Source organism: Osmia bicornis, chromosome 12 (assembly GCF_907164935.1).
Source record: "Osmia bicornis bicornis chromosome 12, iOsmBic2.1, whole genome shotgun sequence".
Classification (NCBI taxonomy): domain Eukaryota; kingdom Metazoa; phylum Arthropoda; class Insecta; order Hymenoptera; family Megachilidae; genus Osmia; species Osmia bicornis.
The window spans coordinates 5,959,273-5,981,557 of NC_060227.1; the positions used below are offsets into that span (position 1 = coordinate 5,959,273).

At 39.4% G+C, this 22,285-nt stretch overlaps 1 protein-coding gene across 5 annotated transcripts in view; it reads right to left on the reverse strand.

Moving 5' to 3' along the window:
• The window catches only part of LOC114871724 (TWiK family of potassium channels protein 9-like), a 176,960-nt gene extending 154,927 nt beyond the window's left edge, over positions 1–22,033 (reverse strand). For 2 of the 5 annotated variants that reach the window (XM_046288105.1, XM_029177960.2), the window contains exons 1-3: positions 21,689–22,033; positions 19,727–19,904; positions 4,255–4,315 (exon numbers count right to left, since the gene is read on the reverse strand). The gene's annotated coding sequence lies outside the window, so the exon portion shown is untranslated. Of the gene's footprint in view, positions 1–4,254; positions 4,316–19,726; positions 20,125–21,688 lie in introns of all 5 variants that reach the window. The other 3 variants (XM_046288107.1, XM_046288106.1, XM_046288104.1) reach the window with 2 other exon arrangements.
• Between the last annotated feature and the right edge of the window lie 252 nt (positions 22,034–22,285).

Sequence of the window (22,285 nt, forward strand, 5' to 3'; positions counted from 1 at the left end):
AACGAAAAAGGAAAAATTAGGAAAATCGTGCTGTAATTTGTTAATTGCGTGGCTCGATAGGTGAATTTGCATATACCGCGACGAAACAATCACTCGAAACCGGATGCCATTGCTGACGTGGCCGCTCGCGTAGCCAACAAACGGAAGGACGAAAAAAGAAGTAGGATATCGTTCCATTAGCCAGAAATTGCAACACCGGCGAGAACCATTACTTAAGTGGAAAAGGAAGGAGAAAGCCGGCTAGGTTTTCGCGGGGCTGCTCGAGAACAATCGTTTTCAAGGGGTCGAAACTTCGGACTGGCGACGATTCTTCGACGAAGCCTCTCCTCCTAGCCCTTCCATCATCCTAACGTTGTGAAAACAATGAGAGAAACGGGCCACCGGTAAATCCCCTCGCAAAGCCACACCGCCAAGCTTGCTTTCGAAAGTTACTTTGCAATGAAAATTTAGGACCACCCTGTCAAGAAGTGAGAGGAGTTTTCGGTACCTTCCCGGGCAGATCTTGATAATCTCTTTCTATTTGTTTTTCACTAAGAATCTTGATTATTTTAACGCCTTAAAAATTACATAAATGTAGCATAAATTTTCAAGAAACTATATAAGAGATGATCCTACAGAAACGAGTACTTAGGAAATGAAAAATAGTCCTCCCTGAAACTCGCTGTTTGACGATTCAGTACGCGACGAAACATCCGCGAAATTGGAAACAGTTTCCACGCGAGGAACATTTCTTTCCTTCCTTCTGTTCCTGTTCTCTTTCCTTTTTTAACACCGAAAGAATTAACATCGTCTCGAATTTTTCGGATAATAATAGAAACTGGCTGCAAACCCTTCACCAGAAGTATCTGGTAAGAAGGTTTCCTTCGACCGAACAATGGGGTGGGTTTACACCCTGAAGAATGACCGCGAATATAGAGAATTCTTTTTGGTTCGCCACGGTGTTTTTCAGCGCGCGAGACTACTCGGAGGTGGAAAAGCTCGGTGACAGATGCGAGACATTTTCAAGCAGCCTGTCTGCCGCTTAATCAATCTAAGGTGTCGGAACGTATTACTAGACTCGGGTCAGCGAGCTTTTACCACGAGCACGGCCCAATTCACAGTCTCTGTATACGTCTACCTGCACAGCTATTTCTCAACTTTCCAAGCGAAACGTGCATGGAAATTGCATGCACACGTGAACGGAGACGAATGAAAATTAATCGTCCTCTGTCCACGGTCATTTCACGGATAATTTCTGGTGTAACGAGAAAGGACTCGGCCTCGTGAAAATGTTCAAGTTTGATGGTTAATGTTCTTGTATTTCCTGCTAGTGTGAAACGTGCGACAGCGAGGGAAAAATAAGATTGATGAGAAGAGAAGCATCCATTTTCTTGTTTATAAAGAAAGTAACTGATGTGCTTTATCTTTATCCGAGTCTAGATTCATTTTACGTATGATTTAGGTATCGTCAGAAGATACTGTCCATATTTCTTCGTGTAATTAATATTTAATTAAGTAATTAAAGTGTAATAAGTGGGACAAGTATCTATGCATTTAAACGGCTCGGAGGTGAAACATGGAAGCATCTCTTCGAATACCCTGGCTAGGATAATATTATTAATTTATGATCTGCCGGCAATGACCCTTGAACCACCCTTTATGCGAAGGGTCCAGGTAGCAAGTACTATAAGTCCACCGCTAATTGATTTTGAGGCTATAGACTATAGATCTTCTGGAACGTATATGACGTTCGTTGCCTGACTCGACTAAATTCATTTCCTCTCATAGAATTATCTATATGGAAATTTCATTCCATATTTGAAATTTGAAAAATTTCGAAAATTCTTCGGCTAAATTTGATCACTGCTCGAGTCTTTCAAATATATACTTACTTTTCTCAGAGGAACCTTCTTACACTAAAAGATTCGAAATGAAATATTTTTCAAATAGACATTCAGTCTGTCATCAAGCTCGTATATTCGAGTTTTCTAACACTCGACGTTTTGCTTCTTTCGTTTCTTGCAACCGCTCGCACGCCTCCAACTTTCTTCTCCCTTACTGTCACATTTCATTACACTTGGACATTCGAAATTGCCACTATTCTAAAGTAACGCTTCTCTTACTTCTTTATACTTCGTCCCGATAATAAAACGCTCAATAAGACGTCTCCTCGCGTGACAACGTTTTACTTTTGTAAAAATTCTTCATGCGAAACGACGTTTCTTACCTCCCTATCCACCTAACCTTTCACCCAAGAGTACTTTTATTTCAAATGACATTTCCCTCTTAAGGGGAAGAAAATTTTACAAAGAGAAACAGAGGGACGAGAATGGATAAATATTTCCAAGAAATTTCTCGCTAAAATTCTTTTTGATACAGCAAGAAGAATGAAGGACAGTACAAGCGCATTCTGATATCCATTTTTCGAATTTTTAAGCGAGAATAGTTAGGTGTCGTTCGCGTTCCACCCACCGCTCGGAACTTTCTTAAACTTCATATTTCCCTATCCGGAAGTTTATGCAAGTATTATGATATACGACAAGAGCTAGAATGCGAGAAAGTTGCGACTTCATTCTCGGGAAACTAGTATCACGTATATAATTGCAAATTAATCCGCCGGGATTTTCGAGGAACGGAAGAAACATTTTCGCTAAGTGTTACCTTCAATCTAATTACAGGGATAAGTCGACAAGTTCCAATGAACTTCTGAATCCAGTTTCCACCCTCTTCAATGAAAATCACGAGTTTTGACTAATGAGCTTTCTTGACTAATTTTGCTCACTAATCTAATAATAATAATATAAGTTTCGAACAAACCCCAGCATTAAATAATTATAAAATTATTTGAAATTCTTCGAGATTCTTTAAATTTGGACATTTTCTCGGTTCAACTTCGATACTTTCAATAACGCCACTCTACCGGTAATAGAATTTACAGAATTTACAGAACGATGCACGGAAAAACTGTGAAAGCAACGTCGAGGCGAGAGAGCGTTTCGTACTTGTACAGTTGGTTCGTCGATTAAAGAAAACGAGCAATCGAAGGGACCGGTGTGCAACGAGTAAAGCTGAAAAGGGAAGCGTTCACGAGAGGTGTAAGCGAAGGGTGGCGAGAAAGTGGGAGAGCGCTCGTTAGGCGCATTTTAACGCTATCAGAAATTCCTCGTGCAACGGTGGCCCCTTTTCGACGGACCAGACACCTGGCAGCAATGAATTTACACAGTATTTCCTTCCGAGTTTTAATCTCGTTTCACTCGATTCCGCCTCTAGCCTCGGCTTCGCTTCTTAGGTCGCGGTAATGAGTGAACATGCTTCGAGGAACAGCTACGTCTCGCGGTATATACCCTATACATATATATGTGTGTGTGTGTATATATATATATTCTAGATGCTAAGGCTAAAGAGGAATGGCGTGCTCGTCTTTGCTAAATTACACCGTGATGCGCTCGATAAATCAGACACGGTTATTTCCAGCAGAGAGAAAACGGCTTTGAGATTCTTTCGGATGAATCTTTTTCACCAACTTACCCCTGTCATTTTGGTACATTGGGATAAAGAACCGTTTCTGCAGGTCTTAACGTACGAAATTGCCAAAATTCGATGAACGATTTCAACTTCCTACAACCCTCGTAAATCCTTTCAGCTTGAAATTCAAAGAAGAAACTGCATTGCAAAGGGAAAGGTAAAAGATTTTTCCAAATGTTATATTCAGAACAATATCAAAACGAAATTTTCAAAATTCCCCTTATTTTCTGTATGTACTTTACAAACAGTTTCTTCTTCCTTCGAAATGACTCAACGAAAATCCCATTGTCGTAATGCAATAAGGCCAGAATCAAGAGAATTATTAATTCAATCCAAGAAACGAGAAGCATTGTTCGTCGTCGACGACGCTGCTCGAATTCAGTTCGACGGAAGCTCTCGTACAGCTCGGATGCACAACATAATTAATCATTTTCTAAGCGCATAAAGACGAACAATGTAATAACGTAACTGGTACATTTCCAATGGGGAAATGTTGTTCTTTTGTGTTCGCGCTAATTCAGCACCGTTTTAAGCCCGCTCTGGAAAACAATGCTCGCGTACGTGGCAACTAGATATCGACAGAAATTCAGCAGGAATTTCATTACACCGCGGATGCATCTTGTCTTCCCGCGATATTGCCTGCAGGATCGATTATCCTTTGTTCAATAATTATTTTCGCCTCGTCTTCTCATCAATTACGACGCATTATAATAAACGAATATAATAATCAATTTTTCATATTTGACTCACCACATCGTCACCACCCTTCAGGTATATAGGCTGCTTCCAAGCTCTGCACCAAATACAATTTCTATAAAAGATAACAAACTTATCGTTAGAGGTATATTAAGAAGTTAATGCGCGAGAACGTCAGCTCGCATAATCGTTTACATAATTTTAAATTTTTAGAAAAGTGGTGATATTACAGTTTACAGTGAATATTAAAACACAGACACACGCATACACAGTAAAGTTATAGAGTTTTCATGCTGTTACTAGCCACCGTTTATCTCGAAAAATGGTAAGTACCTACATGGAAGAAATGAAAAAGGAAAAAGTTTCTTATATCCAACGTAGGAATACATTTAAGTTCGTTGCTGTTTGCGATATTTTTCGAGAAACGTAGCGTAAAATATTATCATAAATATTGGAATATTTTTTGAAAAAGATCACTTCCGGTAGAAAGACGATTGTGTAACCTTTCTCACGATAAAAGAGGCCACGACCTCGGCGGGTTAAGCGACTCGCTTAAAGCGAGGAAGAAAAACGCGAGGACAACACGAAACTCGACATGCATTACTTATAACGCGGTCTATTTTCCACGACCAACAGGGTGAACCTCCCCGGAGACGTTCAACGGAGGTAACAACGTCAAATCCGTGACAAAAAGCGAAACTTGAATTCAAGATGGACGTGACCGGCCGTGGGATGAAGTCACGAGCGAAAGAAGAGGGAAAGAAGAAAAAGGAAGACGGTTGTTGGAGTTCGAGTTAGTTGGGGGGGTAGCAAGGAAATGAATTGAATAATTTAGTAGGTCAGAACGAAAGGATGAAACGAGCAAGTTCGAACGTATGTTACCCGGAAGGAGCCTGCGAAAATTCTAACTATCTTGTCCGGATTTCCTCATTTTCCAAGAGTTTACATTCCAACATTTCTATGGTGTTTACGACGCGTTGAAGATATAAAAAGACAATGTTGAAAAATAATAAGGAAAAGAAAAAAACAGAAAAGAGATGAAACCCTTGTATATACAAGAGAGATTTTAAAATAATTTTTTGAAAATTGATCGATGGGTAGTATAATATATATTCGTCGGAGTGATCCTTAATTTTGATCGATCTTATGTTGGATATGAAAGACACGATAATTTTATGGGGTAGCTGGGTCGTGCTCGCTAGGAATGGCTGACGGTATGCACTTGAGAATAAGGTCAGTTTAGGGTGAAGTATGATGTGGAGCTTGAGAAAATTAACCTGCAAGGCGAGGTCATGCCTGTTGTGAAAATGAGAGAGGTGTTGAGTAATACTGTATAATACATGTTTACGTTACTATCATGCTTCTGGTTCATTTATCATATCGTACTGTATTAAAGCAATAAACGATCTACCGGAGAAAATTTTTCATAATTTCTGTAAAAAATATCGTTGCATGAATGTTAAAAGAAAACGTATAGCTGTGTGCATAAATTTGCACAAGTTAGTAAATTCAGGTAATTTAAAGTAATAAACATTGAATGATACATCAAGCCGATAAAGACACATTATTAGGTACTTACGTTAAATCGAGAAAATTGTTCAAAAATTATAGTAATTTAGATCTATCCACGGATAATACTACGTGGCGTCACTTTAAAGGGATATTAACAAGAGTTAATAGCGGAAATTTAGGAAAGTGAACATGTTCGTGCAAAAATCAAGCGTACATGATCCAAAGTACAATATCGTGTTCCACAGGAATGAATCATTTAAGGAGGGGTACTATTATACCCGCTCGAAACACGATACTGGCTTTCTATAACAATCTAGATATCAACATAATACTTTTTGTCTGTCAGAAATCACAAGAAAATTGCATGAAAATTTCAAGACGTTATTCGAAACTTATTAAACTAAGATGCCTACAAGAATTGTTAAATATGTAAGATCGTATAATTTGTAAAATTACCAAATAAACGACTATGAGTGTATAATACTAAGAAATAAAGTTTCTAAGGCAGTAAATAAATCATGTTTTTATTTAAACACACATATATTTTTCAAGCTATCGTGAACGAAAGAAATTCCTCCTAGTCGCATGTCGATACGAGTTTCGATATGAAGCAATTAGCAGCACGACAGGACGAAATAAAGGATTTTAACGACTTTCTTTTAGGCCAGCACAGATCCTTTGATACGTGTCGAACACGAACGATCTCGTGCATAGGAACCTTTTTCAATTTACAACTCAACCATAATTGCATTCGAATTTCCAGCCGTAATTTCAGCTAGAAATTACATGGAATTTAAATCATCCACCGAAAAAAGAGAAAATGATATTTTAAGGGGAGAGAGATCGTTAGAAGTAAAAGATATTCGTTGAATAAAATATGAAGTGGTGAAAGCAAGGAAAGTCTGCTAATAAAAAGAACAAAACCCTTTCACGTTGGTACATTGCCAAAAATTTAGATGCAACCAGGCGATCGTAGCTAGTACTTCGACAAAGGATAAACAGCAAGGAGTAGGGTGGAAAGCAGGAAAAGGGGGATGGAAACGAGAGATTCGCAGGCAAAGCGGACAACACAAAGACTACTCAAAAATTGTCACCGAAGTCGCAACTAGAACGATAAAACTTGGCTGTGAAGCGAATGCAACCGGAACTTCGCACCATTAGATCCAGCCGCGTTGTTGCGTTACTTCGAACAACAGACACTGAGGTCTTTTGCACAGACATACATGTAATATTTTCTTCTTTCTCGACACGTAGTCGATACTGTTCCTTTTTTATTTATTCACACCCTTCGATGCCAAATCTTTCTATTCTGCACCTCATCTTCTCAACAATATAATTTGCATCGGGGTTCTACTTATTTTTAGAATCTAACAATGCTTCTATAAAATTTTTCATTAGATTTAACAAATTTTTTGACATTTATCAAATTCAAATACAAGATTATTTGAAGTAGAAAAAATTTATTAGATAAAAATGTGAATTGTTTATCTCAGCTAATTTTCCCCTTTCTCAAGTAAGGAAACCATCAAAGCTTTCTAAATTCACAGCTCGAATTCAATTTCATTCGAATCTCGTTCCCGCAATTACATTTCTCTTCATCATCAGTGACATTCGCAATCTCTTTTCGACACCTTTTACCCGACCGATCGTAGCGGTGATATTCGCTTGGAAATTCGCACGTTACGCGTCGATGAATCGTCATTGTCTACCGCTTTCTACCCCGATTTATTTCTCTTTTCCCCTTATCCATCGGCATCCCCATCCCCTCGATTCATCCCTCGATTCAGCTAGGTCACGTCTCTATTTTGTATTCCATCAAGCTCGTAACTATCGCTGCGCTAAACAATGGAGAGTAACCCGTTCACTATCTTCCAACCACCGTAACTTCAGCCTGATGAGTTTCAATGAAGAACAAACGTTCGAAAGTTCTTCGAAGAAAGAAAATTTTTCACCAACAAAAATACATCGCACTCGATCGCGTTCGAAAGCTCGTTAAATGCTTCTTCAATTTCAGAAGAAACGTCTAAGAGGAAGGCAATTAAGGGCGTTATCTTAACGGGCGAAGGAAGCGTCAGAGGCAAAGCTTCGAATTCGTTAGGGATAAATCATTTCTTGGGCGTAAGCATCGCGTGAGATTTTATAGTTCCTGGAGACTCCGGGATGCTGCCTGTTCCCTGGAACCCTCTTCACCGTCTAACTTTTAACTGCCTCGACAAAGTTCTCTCTTCCCGTGGTAATCCCGACGATAACATTCCAAAATCGTTAGTTCTACCTCGTACGTTCGCGCGCTAATAACGGCCGGCTTGAGCGCAACTTCGACTTCTGGCAAACAATAGCGCCAGCCACCTTAACACCGCGTCTTATCGGTGGAACAATGGGGATTCGCGTGACGGGAAATCGTGAAACTGCAACTGGTTTGTAGCACGAAAATAAAGACGCTAGTGTATTGCTGTTTCTCTACCAAATATCCTTAGCCAGCTTGGAAAGTTCTGACCATCGCCCTCGATATTGGTATCGGTGTTGCTTAAATTTCAATTTAAGATCTTTTCTTTCTAAATCTCGTAGAATATAATTTTTTATATCAGTTTTAAAATAAATAGATTTTTCTGAATTTTCCTCGCAGGAGGTTAATCTACTTTCTGTACAAAGGTGAGAGTCTAAGTAAATGTAATATAATTTCAACTTTAGCTGCACAATTTTGCTCAGATGTCGTCCGCGTGTAGTCGAAAACGAGCGTCTACCCCTTTCGTTCGCCGGCAACCATCCCTATTTTGTTTCGACCATAATGTGTATCGCTGGGGGCCCGCAACGACGGAGATCCGGTGGCCGCTGGTTTCGAACGGTAAATGTATGCCGTATGTAAATGTTATCCGAGGCGTAGGGTAATCTGGAATTTGCTGGTAGCGGTTCGGAGACAAGCGTACCGAGGTAAGCGTAGGTTTATGGCACGATTGATACAACACACCGCACAACCCCGATGCTTCTACGCACGGTTACACGTGCTAGATTGTCAATGCTGATGAATGAGGATAATCGAAAGTAATGGTTTGTGATATACAGTAGTTGGCTCCGAAATTCATTTCTACTATTCGTATCTTCGAAGCTCATTTGTTGGATAGAAATATTCATAATTGCAAAGTGAAGATTAATGAATATCAAATGATGGATTTGACAAGATTCGATGAAAATTAAATTCTTCGATACTAATCTTCAAGACACAAATGAGAATAAATTATTTTTTAGCTAAGAAAAATAATATGATCTGTGCAGAGGCTGATTCATTAAATTTCAAATTTCAATCAGCAACGACAACCATAAAAATTGGAATTCTTTCGTTAATTAGCGACGAGACTAATTCTAGCCAACGCTCATCTAACTCGCCGGTATGTTCTTGAAAAACAACGCTAGGTAAAAAATAATTGAATAACGAAAGCGCCGGCTAATTCAGCCGCCAGTATTCCTATCGTTCCTTTTACCGCTGGTATCGTTCCCTATAAAATGGCTGACCCGTATACTACTTGAAAGGTTAACAATACACGTTGCTTCTTCTGCAACAATGCAAAAACATCGAGGAATTTTGTCCGGTTGGTTGAAGCTTGTCTACGAGAAGAACAGTTGAGAGTCACTGAAACGTGGAATCGGAAAAATTGTGCAGACTGCGCAGGAAAAAGGGAGCCGGATAGTTTAGAATTTAACTTAGGATAAAAAGAAACGAGTTACTTTCCGGCCTTCCCACTGATTATCCGAGAATACTCGAAGAATCTACTTGCGCATGCAGAAATCATCAACCGTTTCTATTTCGAGAGGTATCGGGTCGAGAAATCGGGTGAATTCGCAAAAAAGAGAAATGCAAAGCAATGCGTTCGTCGTTTGGAAAATTTTCTGAAGCTCGAAGGGAATTTCAGATGCACATTTTTGTTCAAGTTATCTTTTGATAACGAAGCTGTATTTGCATTCAACAGAAAACATTCCCGGTAATAATGATAAAGTATCAAGTAGGAATTAAAATGATACGTGGCAAAAATATTCGGTTTGCTGCGTTCCTCCCTATACCCGACAGTGGAAACTATGAATCTCTAACTTTATTTGAAGAGTGCATTTCTACGAAACGAATCGTACAGGGACACGATGCAATGTACATTTCCAGATAGACGGGTGCAGTGCAGGTATCGCGCTTTAAAGGATTCGCTAAAATTACGGGCATAAAGTAATAAAGTTGCACGGATCCATGGAAACGACGTTAACTCCGTTGCCTTCCAAATAAAACCAACTGAAAAGCATCGCTGGACAAAATTTATTTGTCCGCGTAACGCTCGTTAAATAAATGCTACAAATTGCGATGAAACAAAGGTGTGTTTAAATTTTCTGAAATCCGGGCGAAAAAAAAATTGGATATTTTTTTCAATTTGAAATCCTACGAAAAAAATGTCACGGTATTAAAATACTAGGAAAACTTTAATACTAAACTAATCACGGTCCATGCGATTTCGGGTAAAACTAAAACCGATATTTGTTTTTCAATTCTGAACCATTCGCGTACGGGTAGAAATGAAATTTTTCGTTCTGATGGAAATCTATAGCGATAATTCTATAAACACTTTTTTTTTATTTAAACCCATAGTGCGCAGCAGGACGCGATATAAACAAATATAAGTGCATTCGACCGTTCAACCGCAGGCAATACCGGAACCGTATAACTAGAATAAATGTAAGTTTTATCAGTTCGCGGTATGCGGAAGTAAAGCGATTTAAAAAAGTTTACAATTTTAACCGGTATACTGTGAATATTAATGTTTATACAGCTTGAAGGCATAACTAATGTAACCGGTTAAATATCATACGAATATGAAATTAAATTCATTAATAAACCTTTACACAATTATCCAGGGTACTTAAAAAATCGTGTTAACCGTTCGCACAAAGTCGCGTATTCACTTTGTCACGTTTTAAAACGCATCAGAAGACTTGCGCTCCCGCGAAAAAAGAGACAAAATTTTAAACGCCCTCTCGTAGCACTCGAGAGGGTCACCACTTTCATCTACGAATCTCAGACCCTTTGAAACATTCAACAATCCGTGCATAGAAAAAAGAAACGTCCCTAATTGCTCGAGTATACTTTTAAACGTGACAACGATGTCTCCTTTGGCAATTTCAAAAGTCAACGGCCAAGAAGTTTAGAATCGAAGAATCACCTGGACGGAACGGGAAACAGAAACCGATAAGGTGCTGTTAGATTTATCGCCAGCTGTACGAGTTACAAGCACTCAGCCAGGTGTAATAAATTCTCTTTGAACTGAAGATAACATACACGCATAAATATGCAGCTGAATCTGAATCGTATATAAGCGCAACGAGAATAATCTCTCCTGGGATGAATGAACGGGATTAAGTTGAAGATATTGCTTGAATTTCAGAAATACAACAAGGTAATCCTTGCAAATTTCAAGTCTTCTGGCACTGCAATTTTCACCACTGGCTGTGAATTCATATATTTATCATTTTTTATCTTTCTACTATGCCGTAAGTGTGTGTGAAATAAATGATATGAAAAAATTCTAAGGTATTCTAAGTCTTGCTCTTATAATCACGAATAACAGAATTCATACGAACAATCGGATACTTGGAGGATGATGGAAAGGTATCACGAACAATTGATTCGAACGAATGGCTCGGGTAATTCCCGTGCGACGGCAATTTACCTTCTTGCATGATGAACAACAGAAGCGTGAATAACGATCACTCGTTTGTTCGCGCGATTGGCGCGACGACAGGCGCGATATGACGCGGAACAAACTCCCGAAGCGTACGCGTGGATCCGTGCGCGATTGCAGCTGCATTACGATGGCTCGTTAGCAGCCGGTGTATCTAACCCAGTTGTCGATTTGTACGGCTTGTTTCGCGTGTATCGTGTCGCGCTAAAACACAGCCGGCATACAAATAAAGCTTTCCCGGCTAGCTGGGAGCGCGATCCTTTCCAAGTCAAACACGAGCAACGGGCTTTAATAATATTCCTAGAGGAAGAGAACCCGGTCGCTCTGCGGCACGGATAAATAAATAAAACTTGTCAGAGTTCGTGGAACCGGCTGAGAGCAGCCCAATGGCTGGATTCGCAATTTCACGGAAATATCGCGAGCCTCGTCCCGTTTAAACGAGCACTCGTCGATCGAGCGCCGCGACGCGACGCGCCGCACCTTCAAACTTTCCGTCTCATAGACGTCGCGGGAAAGATTAAGAAAAATATTCCTGCCTCGTATGGATCGAATACCACCGTCGTCGCGCCCTGTTCGAAGGAACCGTTACCGTTTCCGCTTGAAATTGTCCCTGCCACCTGGTGCTCGATCCGACACGGTTATCGGTTACCTCAATTTTCTTCTTTTCATTCTTGCCCCCCTTGCTACGATTTAAGGATTCATTCGAGCGTATCGTCGTGACGCGATTTGACTCTCGATAAAGGAGGTCAGTTAGCAAATCTTATTTGTTTTAAGAAATACCGTGACTTATTGGAAGAAGAATAGAAAATTTTCAAATGTCATATTAAAAACTTTCAACCTGCGACATCCACGTCATTCAAGCTACAAATGCAAGTAACTAATTCACCTGTTCTAAGAAACTTCCAAGGAAGCGAGCAAAGAAAGAGGAGAACAGATAAGACTTATCGTTAAACAAACTTTGAATATTCGTAAGTAACGGGGCAAACGTACCGGTACCTTGGGCGAGCTCGTCGAGGAGCAATTATTCGGGGAAGAAACTTTGAAAAAATTGTGCGTTTGCACTTTTTTAATTAAATTTCCCCGCGGTCCCGCGACCACGTCGCGGCCACGCGGTGGACTTGAGAACTTTCAGGAATTTAATTGAAGCCCTGGCATCCTGACCGACCCCCTTTTGTCGACGGGAAAGAGTATTCCTCGGCAAATTTGCGGAAAATTCGCTGCGGAACGATGCCCGGCCCAACGATACTTTTCCACGGGAAAGAGTCGCTCGTGTCCGAGCTGGCAAAGAAAAATATTTAATGAGAAGTGGCTCGGACGTTCTGACGTGTAATTTAAGAGATGAACGAACCACGGAAAGCTGTCGTTCAAAGCGTAGGTAGCCAAAGGAGGAGAAGCAGTAGGAGGGTAAAAACTGCTTGTGTAATTGAACGAAATTCAGACTCGAGGATGTGTAAGAAGCACGTAAAGGCCGATATTAATTTAATATGAAAACTGAACCTCGACCTACCTTTCGAAACGTTAAAAAGTTGGTAAATGTACCACGTTGCGAATTTGTGGATACAAGAGAGAAACCTTGTGAAACGTGTACGGATAAATATAAAGTGTGATTTAACGTGCGAAACCATATTTAACATGACACAGGATATTGCGAATTGAAAATATTCAAAATTATGATTTTCCTGTAAAATTATTATCGTGATCTTGGTGGGTATTCAGAAACAATCTCAATTAATTATTGATTATTAAATACCATTTCGCAAAATGTTTCCTTTAATACGTTTCGAAATTCAACAGAGAAATTCACGTCAAGCTGACGGATAAAAGTTTCAAATAACAGAAAGCAATGAAAAGTGATGTCCCATCTCAGGATCCGAAGAATTATTGCCAGCGGAGGTTTTCTCGAATCGCGAGAAACGGCAACGGTGAAACGTCTGATCCGACATCGCGAAAGTCGGCTTTTGTAAAAGGGAAACGGAACGGTGTGAAAAGAAAACGAGCTGAAGAAGAGAAGGCAGACGATGCGGCTCCCATAGAATAGCGATGAGAGTCGAGAGGTTAAGCGTCTTATGGGACCCAGGCGAATTCAAGGGGCTTCGTGGGAAAAGTGGCTTTTATGCCGACGTGGGTGGCGTGCGAGTTGCGCGAAAATGTGCCATTGATTTTTATCGATGAAAAATAGCCTCTCGCGATCGGTTATGAAGCGAGGAAAGGAATATGGTAACGCGTAAGCGGGTGTATGTACAAGTTTCGGGGAAATTGAAGAAACAGAGCAAGGATGAGACACGAAAAAAAAGAAGGGAAGAGCTTCGATTTCTGCCTCTGCCAACAGACAGACGGTCGTGGGAATTTTTAGTGGCTTCGATTTCCGATAAAAAATAAATGTTTAATAGGACCTCCGTGTTTTCACGAGAAACACACCTGCTACTAGTTTCCCTTTACAGCTGAAACAACGTGGTGTTATTTAAAAGGATATTCCGTTTCACCGTATTGGCTAAAGTACGTTCGTTTACATTTCAGAGCGAGTGATTTTTGGACAAAAGAAATTATTTTGCAGTCTATGATATGAATATATTCGGGTCACCGCACACGAGCTGCGTTACAAATTCTCATTACTACTGAAATTACATTAGTAATTCCAAATAGCAAATGAAAGCTTTAAACAATTAATCCTTGATATCCTCGATAATCCACATTATCCTATCGTACTAAACGCGACAATTTCTACCGTACCGATTAAATAATTAATTGCGTGAGAACGCGTCTAAATAGAACCAAAAACGCGTTAAACGAACAACGATCCAGCATTCAAGAGCATTTTATCCATTAAAGTCGCATCTTCGACGCTTTTATCCTTTGACATCGAACAAAGAAAACCTCGTTCTACCGTTCTATTGTTAAAACAAAATCGAGCACAGGGTGCAGCTGTGTCACGCGATTGGCTCGACATGGGGCGCGATGCGAGCGTAAAAGTTCGATTAAAATACAGATACATACGCGCGAGCGTAGAATCGAATTAACCGAGGCGACCCGGTTTTTTTCCATTTCCCAAACGCTTTGTTTTCCCGTCGTTCGCCGCGAAAAGCAAGCTCGCCAACAACGTGATCGGAATGTTCATTGGTAATTCAGAGTGGCTAGCGGCGGAGCGGATCGCCGTAGGGCGTCGAAGCGAGATGAAGATAGGAAAAGTCGAGGCGAAATCGCTTCAAGATCACCGACCCCGGTGAAACGAAGCAAGGTGAAGAGCACGGCCGGAAGGAGAATAGAAAATGAGAGGATCGATCGATCGAACGTAGGGTTCCGGGGTGGATTGCGAAAAAGTATCGAGGATTAGGAAGCTGCGCGGCAATTGCGATCCGCGTGAACGACAACGAACGAGGATAGAGAAAATGAAGCGGAAAGGGAACATGGGAAATGAAAGGGGGTGCAAGGGTGTCTTTCCAACTGAAATTAAGAATAATGACCGGTGCTGAGGGTACGGTGAACGTTAATTCAACCCTTTCGCTCGGGTATTAATAAAGAAAGTTTACGCAAGCGGAGAAACGTTTTCGATTAAGGGTTATAACCTCTACCCTTTTATGGGGAGAGTTATCGATATAGAAATCGCGAAGATTAATGCCAGAAATATGAAACAAGTGCGTGGGTAGTTCAGTAAAGTAATTAAATTACTTGCAGATCCGTTCTGCAAGATCTTATATTTTATTTACCATTAATCAAATTGATGAAAGCTGAAATCAATTCTTTCCGAATCAATGAATATATCTCGTTTTAATATTTATGTTTGTATCATCTGAATAAATAAATCAATGAAACAACAGAGTGACAAGATTCTGTTTAAATACGCATCGTTCCTATAGTAAATGAACGTTGTTTGTCATTTTTGGATATTTACAAAAGCTACGTCCTTCATCGTTATTTCCGCGAATTACATATTATCGTAATATACGAATAATTCAACTCTTCTATATATAACATACATTTGCTCAAATTAATACGCTGATCGTAATGCTTCATACGGTCCACGATAATATATGGATTATTACGTATCAATCCCAATCTCGCGGTTTAATTTGCTATTTTGAATAGTCGGTGTAATTTTATTCTCTCTTCGCATTCCTATTATTTAATTAAATTTCATTTATAGCGTTTATTAGAGCTCTATGAATTTCATTATCTTATCAGCGAGTACCGAAAACATTACTAAACCCGAAAACTTTAAATACACGAGTGAAAAAATGTGCCATTAACCGTTCAAATATGGTGTGAAATATATTTCTAATGAAACAAGGGAAATTCGTACGGACGGTAATTCGTTAATTACTAAATTGAGATCAAGTTTTAGGTGAAGCGAGAAAAGGTGAGGTGCAAAGAATCAAAGACACACGATACTGGAAAAAGAAACTTGATCTTACGAACGTGAAAAGCGCTTTCGTCTGTCAAGAGCCGGTCGAAGCTTTGGAACCGAGGACTTGGAACGCTTGGCATTTTATATTAAAATCCTTCCTCTCATGTCAGCCCGATATCACCCCAGACCCCGTCTTCTTTCACCGTTATTCTCCAACACATCCACCGGCATTACCACCCTCATCCCCTGTGTTGGTACATGTTCGTGTAACCGAAAACTTTTCCAGAAATTCGCCACACTTCGATTCTTCGCGTTCGCTCCCAATTGCACGGAGACTAGATTGAATTTCACCCTGACTCGTTACTTATATAATATTCCCAAATTATTCAGAAAGAAACTAATGTCGGAATTAAGGAAAATTAGTACTGTATTCAGAAGCAGCCAGCCATCGTCGTTTTCAAAATTATGTACGTATCATTATTCTGCAGCCGCATTGTGCATTGTGCAACGCGTTGTGCAGCCAGAAAATGCAAGGAAGAAAAACAAAAACATGTTTTATACGTGGAACATGCTGGGGGGAAACCTGGACTACTTCTGGAGAGACGTTTTTAATGGAATTAAAACAATATATGAATAAGCTTTTATGCATTAATGTATACCAACACTGATTATTATTTGGTCATCATTAAAAATATTTATGTTTCCATGTACTTTTTGAATAATATGAAAAATAATGCATCGTATGTAAAACAACGGTCGCCATCATGTCGCTAATCTTGGCTAGAACGTTTCCACGAAGTAAGTTAAATGAGATTTATCGCGGGGGTTGAAAACAATGTGCCATCAGAAGTGGTGAGAGGCTTTTAAACGTTTGCACGGAGGTCGAGACAGATAAACAACTCGAGGCTGTTCGTCAATGAGCCGCGGCTAGGTTCGAAAAGCTCGAAGCTGAACAGCGAAGCGTGCTCGAGAAGCTTACTAGCATCGTTTCTCGCTCGAATGGAAACGGCAGGCAGGGAAATTCAAAAGCGCATGTTTGTCGTCCACTCGGTAACCCTTCTGGAAATTGGCCCGGTGTCACTCGAAAATTTCACGACCCTTTCGTGCGGTATAGCAACCCCGCCACCGAGAGACACATACGGGCGAAATGAAATCAAGCCCTGTTCCTCCTCTTTTGTCCTGCTGAAAGCCACGAAACAGCTATTACCGTATACTTGTTACACGATCCTTGCGCAGGACAAATATAGTCAGCTAATTAAATTCGAGACGAACGAAGGTTGCCATCAAATTATTACCAGCTTTGCACAATTTCGTCGCATTAACGTTTCAAAGCTTTGAAGAACTTTTATACCGGACGAGTAGAGACGTAAAAGAAATCTATGTACAACTGTTTCTTTTTCAACGGATTTGCATCAATAACGCAAAACTATTCGATTCGATTATTCTCGGTAGGAAAGTGTGACGAGAAGAGCAATGTTGAGAAACTTTGAATGGCCCTCGAAAGCATCTTGGACGGTGAGTGTGAGGAAATGGAACGTGAAAATGAATACTGGATGCGTCTCTATAGTGTCGCTTCTTTGCCATATCTCACGCGAATGTTTCACCTCGCGAAGAAATGCTCCCCGTTCCTCGGGGGGCCAGACGAAACTAAAATATTCGCGCCTCGTCGGAACTTTTCTTATTATGCGACGAAATAAAACGCTTACGGTTTATTGAATTCGAAAACGTACGCGTACAGTCGCGATCGAATCAGACTCCTCTAAGGAAAACAACTATATACAAGTCATTTTGTGTAATTCAAACGTTGATATCGAGTTTCTTAGCCGAATTGGAAACTTTACCAACCCTTCGAGCATCGAAGCAAACGATTGAAATAAAATTCTTATCCTGGAATCGTATATCGCGCGAACCCTGCTCTCTTTAGCAATCGCCTGGTTTCCGGCAAGCAGGGATGGCGTAAGGTATATCCGTTGGACAGATTCCAGTACGCGGATACAGCAGCTTTCAGGTCGGAATACCACGATGGTCGCATGCTTGGTATTACCGATATTAGCGTCGCCAGTAACTCTTTCGAAATAGTCTTGGCACGTTCTACGCTTCGATCAGTACACGGTTCGCTTCCTACACCTTTCTCGAATCACGCTTCCAAATTCCGCGTATCCGCGCCACTTTTAACGCTTTCTATTATTTATCCTCCTGACATCCTCCTAATCATATTATGTACTCGGTCAAATGTACTTTCGAAACAGACCTCTGTTGGTATTGTTCGTTTCGAACGTCGATATTCTACGAATTTTATGTTCTTTTTTCGAATTTTCACGCGAACAGTGGATCTGGATTTGAAAGGATTAATTTATTAAAAAGAACTGCAATAATATTTTAATATCGTCGTATTTCATGAAAAACAGCTTCGTTTTTCAATTCATCCGAGTGAAGACCTCTCAAAGATTTTCTTGCAAAAAGAAATTTATGACCATTAAATGGAAAGCTCAGGCTTGCTTAATTATTCACCCTGCGTGCGTTTACTTACTTCCCTTTTTTTCACTTAGAATTCACTCATTTCGACTCGTATTTATGAAATGCAACTAATTAAGGTCACATTAACCTAATTTTAAAGGACTTTCGCTAACAAAGGGGCAGTGATAAACCAAGAGACAGTATGGAACATGAACAGTCTCTCGTTCGATTCCCTTTAAAATGAGACACGAAAAAAAAAAAAAATGAAAAAAATCCCTATTCTATAGAGCCGATGGTAAAATGGATTTTATACGTCTCCCGAGTCATGAATATTTCACGCATTCGATCGCAATGAAAATCGTCTTGAAGCCGTGTCAAAAATGTAGTCGAGGTAAATCGGAAACGTATTTGATAAAAACTCGATATTTTATTTCCTTCTATTTTTTTTTTTTCTTTTCGAAACACCTGGGATCAACGTGTCCGTGGAAAACGCATCACGCTTACGCTTTGAAATTTTGCATTTTTATAAATTTTTCCGTCGATCAGGGGGATGCTTTTTTGAATTTCCCTTTGTCACGGTATTGGTTGATTGAAATGTCCGTCAAAGCTTGATTTCACGCCTTCCTGGCGTTTCCATCGCATTAATTTTCAACATTTTTCTATTCGTGTACGAAAGGAAAATATAATCGATCATAATAAAAAAAAACATGAGTATCTTGTATCAATTGGAAATACTGAGATTTATGTGAATAAAACAGAAACGAAAAGTATTTAATGAAAGGATTGCTGTGTAAACTATTAAAAAATAAAGCTGATCATTCGTCAGTGATATTATTCAATTTGTTGTATAAAGTGTATTAGGTGTTGCAAAAGTTTTTAATGAATACGAATTATCACTGGACCGAAAAAGGTTAAATTCCTGTGGTATATAATTAATGATACCCAAGAATTATAATAAAGTACCCTTGCTTTCAATTGCTTTTTAATTACAGCACACATAACTTGAATTATTTCAGCTGAGTTACAGATGGATCAATAATAATCAAAGGTTTATTAATTGGTTCTCAATCAACAACCGATGGTATCGGAAAGCCTATTAACACGTTAAACACCGCAGTGAAAATGGATATATGTTACACGACGCACTATAATTACAATTAATCAAAATACGATCATTTCATTTTCCAATTTAAACTTCCCATTTTCTACCTTACAAAATTATTATAACATTAATGCTACTTCTGTTAAAATTTTCTTTCAATTATTCGATTATGTTAAATTTCTAGTTCAACGTGTGAATAGGTTTTTGGTAATTAGAGTATTAATTCTAGCCATGCAACTTACAAACTAGAATCTATTTGCATTTTTTCGTAACTTATAAATGAAAAACTGTTCTCTTATTCGATGTGAACTAGAACATCCTACCAATTGTTCGCAAAATCACCAATTAAAAAGAGAATTCCATCAAATAAATGACCAATTAAATAAATAATTCTGTACTCACCGACTGCTGAACGTTGATGAGGTTGAACGGTCCACCGGTTTGCAGACGAATGTGTCCTTGTCGATCGATTGCCTCGCAGCACAGAAACACGTTCGGTAACAAAACAAATTCCTCGAAGGGTGTTTTTCATTCGCGGGTCTGGTTCTCGCACTTCGCTTCACATCATAACACTGACACACTGGAAGATTATCAAGAGACGTTTGTTTACATCGCGTTACCTTTGCGTGTTTCGTCTGTTACACGAACAGTTATTTAGAAGTAAATTCAAAGAATATTAAATCATTAATACATTCTTAGAGATGGAAAATTTTCAAATACGAGGACGTTATTTGAATTGTCTACTTGAACTTTGTACTGATTTTTAATTGTCTAATGCTTGATGACGCGGTCAATTAACTCTATGTGAAGGTTTAAGTAATTAGCAAAATAATAATTAAAGAGTTAGAAAAATAAAATCTAACTACAAAGTTTAAACTCTCGATTTTAAATCTATAATGAAATCTAAATTTGAAATTGGAATTAAATCAAGATTGAAGCTGTAATGAGTTGAAAACAGAAAAGAAGGTGATTTTACAAATCTATTCATTGAACCACATTTATACTCCATAATTAGATTCTATACAAAAGAACAGACTAGCTACCCCGATTCCAATTATTTATACAAAATAAAATAAATGAAACTTCATTAATAATAACAGAAGCTTGTTTTATAAAGCTTCGAATAGAATCAGTTCTACAGTTATGCCGTAGCGAAACAAAGCAAAGGAAGAACAAACAAGCTCCACGTCCAGCTCAACATTTTTTTTTTTTACGCTTTTCGTGTTCTGCACCCACGCGTCGCAACACGTTCACGGTCTCGTTAATTCACGTACATTCTGCAGGTTATTTTTCGTGACGATTCGAAGCGTTAACGCCCAGAAACGCGTTTATTACGTGGCTTTATTAATTGCAATGGTTAAGGAAAAATAAACCGGAACGGTCAAATAGACATGAATATTTTAAAATTTAAAACGGAAAAATTCATGATACGAAATATCCTACTGCTTTCGTTACAATTTTAATTGCAAATTTTCATCGTTTCATCGAATGACTCATCTTAATCGAGCAGAGAACGTTATTTTAATTAAAGTGGCTTTTTATCGAACAATGTTATCTCATCGCGACGACACGTTAATCAACCGATTTAATTGCAAATTAGCTGTGAAATTGCATATCCGAGGGTATCTCGTATTTTTCTTTTATTTAAATATACGCTGCTACAGGGAACAACATTGCTTCCTTTTGCAAAGAATTCAGAAAGAAGGTATTCGTTTAAAATTTTTAAATATTTGCACATAGGAATGAATATTCAAACGTATTACATTAGCATTATTTGCACGGAACATCTCTGAACAAAGAATTTCGTTCTCAAGAATTGTAACTCTAAAATTGTAAAAGAATAATGAGAACAGTATGAAAAAAAAAAAAATGATACTGGATTAACTAGGACTTCTAGAAAGAAGATTAAAATTATTTTCAATTTTAATGATGTATTCAGTTTGGATGATAAATCGTAAAACAAAGCGAACTCGACGAAAAGGTGATAGGAGGGACGTTCGAAAATAACGAGCAAAGATTAATTAAAATGAACTTTCACGCGCGTCGTTTGAACTACACGGCTGCTTTGTGCGTCAGGCTATGCGTAGAGTTGCATCACTGAAAAAAGCGCTTGCTCGTTCGACTTGTCACACGTTACGCATCACCTTTAATTAACGTGATTTTTTTTTCTTTCACGAGTATGCTTACAATACACAAAGGCTCGCGTTGGAATCTAACTAAAACCAATTCATACTCTATGTACCAGTGTTTCACACTCAACACGTGATCCTCAAAGTACGTCGACCGCTAGCGGTTAACCTAACTTTTGCCCTCGACCTCTGACCGAACCACACTATTATACGCGAGAAAAGCCTTGAAAAATACCTTTTGTCGTTTGAATGCACTTCTCTTATCCTTATCCTTTTTGTCATTCACATCTACCTCGATGCATTAAACTGTACGAATCCCACTGGTAAAATAGAATCGGAGTACTTGAAATTCGTCGAACTTTGTCACTGTTCAATTCCAATAACGTTTCGAGCCACGCGTCACATTCGGAGCGTCTCCTTGCAACCACGCAATATACACTTGTATCACACTTGTATCTGTCGAGGAACGGTCGATTGCACCCTGGATCGTTAACCCCAGAAACGATTAATTAACGTGGATAACACGCGATACACGTCGAACGGCGGGCACACACGAGAAATGGCGCGCCGATCGCGCGCACCGGGCGCTGAACTACGAATGAACGTAAGCGCCACGGCCGAAAGTTCGCGAGCCCCACCGCCCTTTCGGCGCTTGCGAAGTTACGCGCGAAGTCGACCGATCGCCACCGAACACCACCGAACACGCACGAAGATCGATGGGGACGGGGTTCGCGGTGTCGCTACAAGATAATTAATCGCTGGAAATATAATGCTCAATCGTGGCTTTAACATCGCTACTTCTGTTTTATAAAACTCGTTTCCCTCGGACGTG